The sequence below is a fragment of the Mytilus galloprovincialis genome, chromosome 10, assembly GCF_965363235.1.
Source record: "Mytilus galloprovincialis chromosome 10, xbMytGall1.hap1.1, whole genome shotgun sequence".
Classification (NCBI taxonomy): Eukaryota; Metazoa; Mollusca; class Bivalvia; order Mytilida; family Mytilidae; genus Mytilus; species Mytilus galloprovincialis.
In genome coordinates, this window is record NC_134847.1 from 69,642,254 (window position 1) to 69,650,589 (window position 8,336).

The window sequence follows — 8,336 nt, forward strand, 5'->3', positions numbered from 1 at the left end:
TTTATAACAAAACGGGAGCGCTTAGAGGTTTGATTTTAATTAAGAGAGTGAGAGCGTCATATCAGAAAACAGGAGCGCTGAGAGGTTTGATTTTAATCAGAGAATTGGAGCGACATATCAAAAAACGGGATCGCTGAGAAATTTGATTTTAATCAGACTGCGTAAGATTATGCTGACAAATAAAAAATAAGTGAAACTGAAAGTTGTGAATGAATTTCTTTTCACCGTGATCAGGCTGTAGATTTTGGGGAATAAGTTTATTGGCATATATCCATACATACAAACTTTAATTTTGTTTACTGAAATAATATAGTTGAGAATGTCAATTATATAAAATTTGGCAGAGGAGAGATCATATCTTTGAAAAAAAGAATATTGTACGGTAAAATAAAAAAGTCTGTCCTCATTTTGGCAATTTTTCTTACATTTAGCATTAACAATGAAGTAATTTGATCAGCATTTGTAATTAAATAACTACTTAAATTTTGAAAATCTAAAAAAAAAATATATTAAAAATTAAAATCTCATTTAATTTTTTTTTATGCATAGATAAGAAAACACATTCATCCGTGTTGGTATAAATCTTTCATATATCATTAGAACATATATATATGATTTATCAGAGATCAACAACTCTTATGTAAATTTATTGTCAGTGAACTTGACCAACCTTTCATTAAACCTATTTGTTTAAACTACTGTGCTAGCTGATCCCAGGTTCTTCCTTTTGATTGGTCAGTCCAAAGTTTACCAAGATTCACAACAGGATTACATGTATTATCCAATCAACGTGCCCATGAACGACACATTTTTCGCAGTTTGCTTAGTTTTTGAAAATTCTGGACGAATGTTCAAAGTTTGCTGAGATTTATAACCGAACTGTTATCCAATCGACGTGTTTGCGATTGCAACAAATGTAACTTAAAGACACATTTTTCGGAGATTGATTTAGTTTATGTGATTCTGCCAGAGGAATTTTCAAAGTTTACCAAGATTAAAAACAGAACTGTTATCCAATCGACGTGTATGCGAATCCAAAACATGTATGTCACATTTTTTGCTGATTTATTGATTTAGTTTATGTGAAAATTCTGGATTAATTTTCATAACTATTTTAAAATGTGGAATCAGGGTAGATTTTTTTATCTTTTGAACTAACAAGTCATATCATTAAGGTAAGAAAGTTTAAGGCAATGGTTAGACGTTGAATCTCAGTCACCTCGCACAATATAAATAAAAAAATGTATAGTCAAGTTTTCTACTTATAGTTATATTCATATCTGGTAGATTTTTTCAGAAGAATCATGACATCCTTTATAATCTATATGAATAAAAGCAGTGTGTATGGTATACACGTCAATGGGACAATATTGTTATCATTTTGTTAATTAACACCCCTTTGCATTCATCTGAATTCACAAGGGAAACAAAAGAAATTAATTTTTTCCTTATCCATGGCCGACAATAAACACACCTGTCTACTTTACGACCCTTGTCTTACACTATTTTTTGTATATCTACATGTGACTAGTCCAGTTTTCTGAAAATCTTAAATTCTTTTGATATGATTGACTTTGTGGAAACACTACTTTCACTTATATCGAACGGTGACAGATTGTGCCACTATTCAGCTCCGTATGTCGACCTCATAGTGTATAGTTTACATTTACTATGGTACAGCCAGGTTGTGTTATTAGCTGCACAGGTATTCTTAAATCCGACTGCGACTGTATATCTTATGTATTAGGATCTCTGCCGATAAACCCATTGTGTCGAAATAATCATGTTGTCTCCGATATGTACAAATGAAATTTCTCTACAAATGATACTGAATTAACTGATTGTTGTTTTTTAAAAAGACTAATACATATTAATTTCTCGCTTTTACACTAAAGTTTAAGACAACAATCCATTAAGAACTAGATTTATCAAATTTTGCCGATTTTTTATTTGTTTATTTTTGTGCACCCGACAAAATAAAACATTGCACAAAGATTGCACAGTTTTATTTTTACCATTTCTGTACCAGATATTCATTAAAGCATTTATTAAGTCTGTGCGTTGTTTTTATCACTTCGATTGCAGTTCTGGTTTCATGTGATAAAACCTTTGAAAACCAAAATCTCTCTCTCTCTCTCTCTCTCTCTCTCTCTCTCTCTCTCTCAAATCTCGCCCTTTTTCTGTGAATGAAGTGAAAATTTACTGTAGGACTTGTAGAAGATCGTTCTTTCCTGTCCTGTTAATTTCTTTATGTTTGAAATAAACAGTAGTACCGCCGCCGATATTAGAGTGATTTCTTCATAAGCTGATTAAGTAGGATTTTTTTTTATACGATATGATTTAATCAATCTTTTTACCAGATGTATTTAAAAAGAACATTTCAGTCAAACCTAATGGAAAGAAAAAATACTAAGGAGTGAAACTGAAAATTGTAAATGAACTTGTTTGGACAAATCCGATTGGAGAATTTTCGGAATTAGTAATTTGGCGTATGTCCATGAATACTTCAAGCAAAAGTTAAATAAAACATTATAGCTGTGAATATTCATTTTAAATTTGGGAGACCAAATCTTTTTAACTGAATCAACGCGTCTAGCGTATTAAATTATAAGCCCTGGTACCTTTGATAACTATCTAGTGCATAGTTTGTTCTATTTTATTGGAATCGTCTTTATTCGGCATTGATTTAAAAACAATGATTGATGTCATAAGTCTTTGAAATTAGAATAATTCCCAAATTATAATAAAAATTTTGAAAAAGACAGAAATATAGTTGATAGAAATGAAACAATACGGAGAAAAAAACTGTGTATATATGTAATCAAATTTAAATATATGTTTGTCTATATATATAGAGCAAATACATAATTTAGTAGGGATCAATGCTCTGTAAGGATTAATAATCAACATTGTCAATGAACTTGACCTAAATTTTATGAAAATGATTTGATATTTCCTTGTCTAATATTGGTCAGTTCTAAGTTTATCAAATAACAGCGATTGCAACACTTGAAATATGAAAATATTTCGCAGAATTATTCTAAAGTGAATGAAAATTTATCCAGCCGATTTCAGAATTTTCATAATTGTTTAAAAACATGGAATAAATTGAATGCGTATCATTTTTTTTTATATATAAATAAATATGTATATTCCACTTATATTTCAGGTAAGATATTGTTTTTACTTTATAAATCTTCACAACAAACAATAAACCGGCCCCCTTTTTGGTGGGGGAAATTTGTTTGATTATATAGGGAATCACTGAAGCATGACGGAACAGAACACCTTAGGTCAGTCAGCGCCCCCCTTTTTTATGAAAAGTTCTGGATCCGCCACTGGTAGACATGATGAGGGAAGTTTTAATGATGGAAGTTTTTAACGATCTTGACTGGCTATACTGCCCTCGCATCGGTCGGTATAGTAGAGTAAATGTTGTTATTAGTTTTATTGTAAGACGTCCTTGTAATTTATCATCACAGTTAATCCATCAATAGAGGATTCCGTTTTTAAAAAAAAATCAGTTTTATCCTTACTTATGTGCTTGTGTAAAGGGATAAACATCGTCAGCAATACTCTTAAGTTAAGCCTTTCAATTGATATTTTATAGTGTGTCTTTCTATGTTGTAATGTTATACTATTGTTTCAGAAAAGGGAGAAGATTTGGTACCATTATAAACGTTTAATCCCGCTGCAATTGTTTGCACCTGTTCATAGTCAGGAATCTGATGTTCAGTAGTTGTCGTCTGTTTATGTGGTTCATAAGTGTTTCTCGTTTCACGTTTTTATATAGATTAGACCGTTGGTTTTCCCGTTTAAATGGTTTTACACTAGTATTTTTTGGGGTCCTTTATAGCTTGCTGTTCGGTGTGAGCCAAGGCTTCGTGTTGAAGGCCATACCATGACCTATAATGGTTTACTCTTATAAATTATTACATGGACGGAGAGTTGTCTCATTGGCACTCATACCACATCTTCCTATATCTATTAAATTCTATTTTTGTTTCCTTTAGAGGATTTGCTGTTAAGGTCAGATCTTTAATACTCTACTCGTCTCTTTTAATATGGTTTACAACAGTTCTAGACTCGATTTAAAACAACAATTGTGTACTTAAATTTGTGTTGACTTCTACATGTCTGTTAGTTTTTGTGTTTATGTGTCACTGTCTCGTTGGCCTTTACCAAATATATTTTACTAATAGTACAAGTGTGGACACAGATGAGTGTGGATAGTATGTTTGGATGTTTGACAGTGTCTTATGACAAAAGGAGTTCTATGTTTTTTAATGGTGTAATTAACTGTGTTGCACGGTGACAACCGATCTGAGCATTAGGAGTGTTATTTATTTAATATTTTTTCAAGACAGGCATGGAGGAGACAGTAATTACATTAGTTACCAAATGGTTATGGTAGAATATGTTCTACATCTTTGACTTTGGATACATGTTGTAGCTAGGAGAGCAACACATAAAAGGTTCATTTTTTCACGTGTTTTTTTTCTAAATGGGAGATGATATCTAGATTTGAGAACATGATATAAGGAGCCTGTAACTCGGTGGTTGTCGTTTATTTAAGTGTTACATATTAGTTTTCTGTTTATTTTTTTAACATAAATAAGGCCATTAGTTTTCGCGTTTGAATTGTTTTATATTGTCATTTTGGGGGCTTTTATAGCTGATTATGCGGTATTGGCTTTGCTCATTGTTTATGGCCGTACAGTGGCCTGTAGTTGTTAATTTCTGTGTCGATTTGGTGTCTTGTGGAGAATTGTCTCATTGGCAATCATACCACATCTTTTTTATATGTATTTGCTTACTATTGGTATGGTTCTATTTATATTACTTTGTGGTGGATCGTCAGTATCATTAGTAATTTTACTAATAGTAATATAATCAAACATATTTGTGAATGCCTAAACTATTAAAGGGCATTATGGTTTTCTGTCGATGCATCTGTTCGTTCGTTTGATTGTTCTGTCCCGTTTCAGGTTAAAGTTTTGGTTAAAAATGTTGGTCAAGGTAGCTTATAATGAAGTTGAAGTGCAATCTAATGTGATATTTCTAATTTTAATGCCAAATTAGAGTTTTGACACCAATTTGACGGTCCACTGAACATAGAAAATAAACGTGCGAGTTGGGCATCCGTGTTCATACTATGGACGCATTCTTGTTTTGTAAGGTATTGGTTTTATAATAATAATTTTGTATTGTCATAAAAGTAAAAATGATGCCTGTGAATTATTACAAATAATAACAACAACAAAAGTTAACTGATTTGAATACATATAATTACGAGTCCCTGTCCTCAGTTCTAAAGACTTCTCACTTGGTTTATATTTGAAGATTCTGTAGGACCACTAGTTTATCAGTATTAGACAGATTTGGAAATGTAGGATTTTGCGATGACATGAAAAGAAAATTTCGTAAGATATGTTATTGACTTGACAGTAGAGGGTAAAATGGTTTTCATCTCCAAAAGTTTACGTGTTAAACATATTCCGAAAATTAGTCTCGAGATATTTTCAGATATTTGCCCTTTTCGGTCACCGATTCTAATTTTTATGTAAAAGGACGAAATGAAATAAATATAAACTGCTTAGCTGTTATAACTTGAGAAACGTTGTTGTTGGAATTTGAAACCTTGGTGTAAAATTATAGTACAACGGCTCAGTTATTTTTATTCTTATTTTAAAAGAATTATAACAATGTCACCAATGTCAATACGTGCATGTACCTGAACAGTAATTATATGAAATGCGTACTGTAGGGTTATAACTATTAGGTGTTAACTAATGAAATGTTTTAAATTGAAAAAAAGTGGACACTAGCATAGTATAATTGAAGCCAGTTTTCTAATAAATAGTTGTGCCCAACCCATTATCATTGATGAATCAAAGCAGACGAGCAGAGGTATTGTGACACTATATTTAGCAGAGGGTGTGATATAAATATATACATAAAAAAGGAACTCACTCACAAAAAAACGAACAAGAACTGATGAATAAAACAAACTGAGAAATAATCAAACATACAAAACGACAATACAAAAAAAAAACATAGTCATTAATATCTCCGCTAGCACAATTTGGTTAAACCAATGTCACAAATTGGTAGAGATATGACATCAAACAAAACATAAGAAAACATTCAATCCGGGAACAGAACATTTATAAAATGACTGTAGTTTTTTTAAGTGACACGATAAAAAAGTGGCAATTAAAACCAGAGTAACCACACAATCGTGGCTAAAGTATAAATCAGACGAAAAGACCAAAAACGGTCCACAAAACACTACACGGGAAAGTATATGACTGTGACCCCCCACCTTTTTATCTCTTAAAAAAGGGATAACTCGTGAAAATCATTAAAAAGAGAAAAATGTTGGTGACCTAAAGCTCTCCGGAAGGGGTATTATACAGTTTGCTAATAACAAGAGAAAATCTGACTAAAATTTGCATTCGGTGTAATTATAAACGAGTAAAGAACGAAATATCAGTGGGTATATATAAGTCTAATGGATTGATTCCAGAAAGACTTTTTCTGCCCCCGTCGTAGCGGAGGGGGCATTAAGGTTTCCCATGTCCGTATGTATGTATACGTCCCGAATTTGGTTTCCGTTCTTAAACTTTAATTTGACTCAACCAAATGTTATGAAACTTATTCAATGTTTATAACCACAAAACTCAGATCAAGTACAAATTTGGGTAGCGTCACTTTTACTGTTCTTCAATTATGTCCCTTTATAACTTGATATGATATGCAAGCGGGGGCATCATATGTGTCCGATGGACACGTCTCCATTTATTTCATACATAATGTAGTTGAAGAAGACAACAAATCTTTCTATTCTACAATACATAATGAATACTAATTAAAACTGATCGTGTCGTTTTGTTTTTGTCTTCTGCAATTTGTCACAGTTTTATTCGATAGCTAGATATGTTATATTCGATAGCTAGATATGTTTTATTCAATAGCTAGATATGTTATATTCGATAGCTAGATATGTTATATTCGATAGCTAGATATGTTATATTAGCTAGATATGTTATATTCGATAGCTAGATATGTTATATTCGATAGCTAGATATGTTTTATTCGATAGCGAGATTTGTTATATTCGATAGCTAAATATGTTTTATTCGATAGCTAGATATGTTATATTCGATAGCTAGATATGTTATATTCGATAGCTAGATATGTTTTATTCGATAGCTAGATATGTTATATTCGATAGCTAGATATGTTATATTCGATAGCTAGATATTTTTATATTCGATAAAACATGTAAGACAAACTTGGTATGATTCAGAGAAATACAAGTCGCTGAAATTCCACGGGATATTCGTCAAGCAAAATGAAGACAGAAAGTAGGATAAAATATGATGACTTTTAAAACTTCTGCATTTTATTTTAACTTATATGCACTCCTGAGACATAATAGAAGTACATTTCGTGTCCCATCGATAATTCCAATAGGACAAATTAAATAAAATTTTATATATATATATTTAGGGGTGAACCCCCCTTTTTCGATTTCATTTTTTTATTTTTTATCAGTGTTTATTTTCATATTGTTTCGGGTTTGGATTGAAACTCCCCTTTTCAAAATGGCACGATCCGCGCGCGGCTGCATGACACTGATACACTGCATTTTCAATCCCCTGCACCAGTGTGTCGTATTCTTTTATTATCAGTATAGTTTAATCCATTTGTTATTTTCTGGTGTGTTTTCTCTCTCAAAGAAACAAGATTAAAAAGAGCAGTACATTGAAAATAAAACAGTGGCTTTTTCGACAACAAATATTATATGGATACGTGCATGTCACTGATACACTGTTTAATCCTCTGCACGTGTCGCATTCTTTTAATATATAGTTCAATTCATTTGTTGTAATTACGTATTTTTCTTCAAATACACAAGATTAAGAAATGAACAGCAAATAAAGACTGAACAAAGGCATATCGCCAAGAATTTTTCTTTTCACAATTTAAACGATGGTCCGTGTAATATGATTTATTATTCAATAAAGTGCTTCACCTTTATACTATATATTTCTTTTAGAACAGATAAATGGTTTGACTACTAAAATCGGTCGATTAGGAAATTTAATTAGCGAAATAATACGGATATTGACGTAACAGAAAGCTTTATACATAATAAGTCAGTCATGATAACTGTATATCATGTAAGTAATATTAAACGGTTCATCAATATAACTGGTTAAAATACCACCGTTGTTCTAAAAATAGCACGAAGTGTGACTTGCGTTGAATGAATGACGGCCTAGGAGTCACGAACGAACAACTACCTCCAGGGTCAGTGTACGGTTACT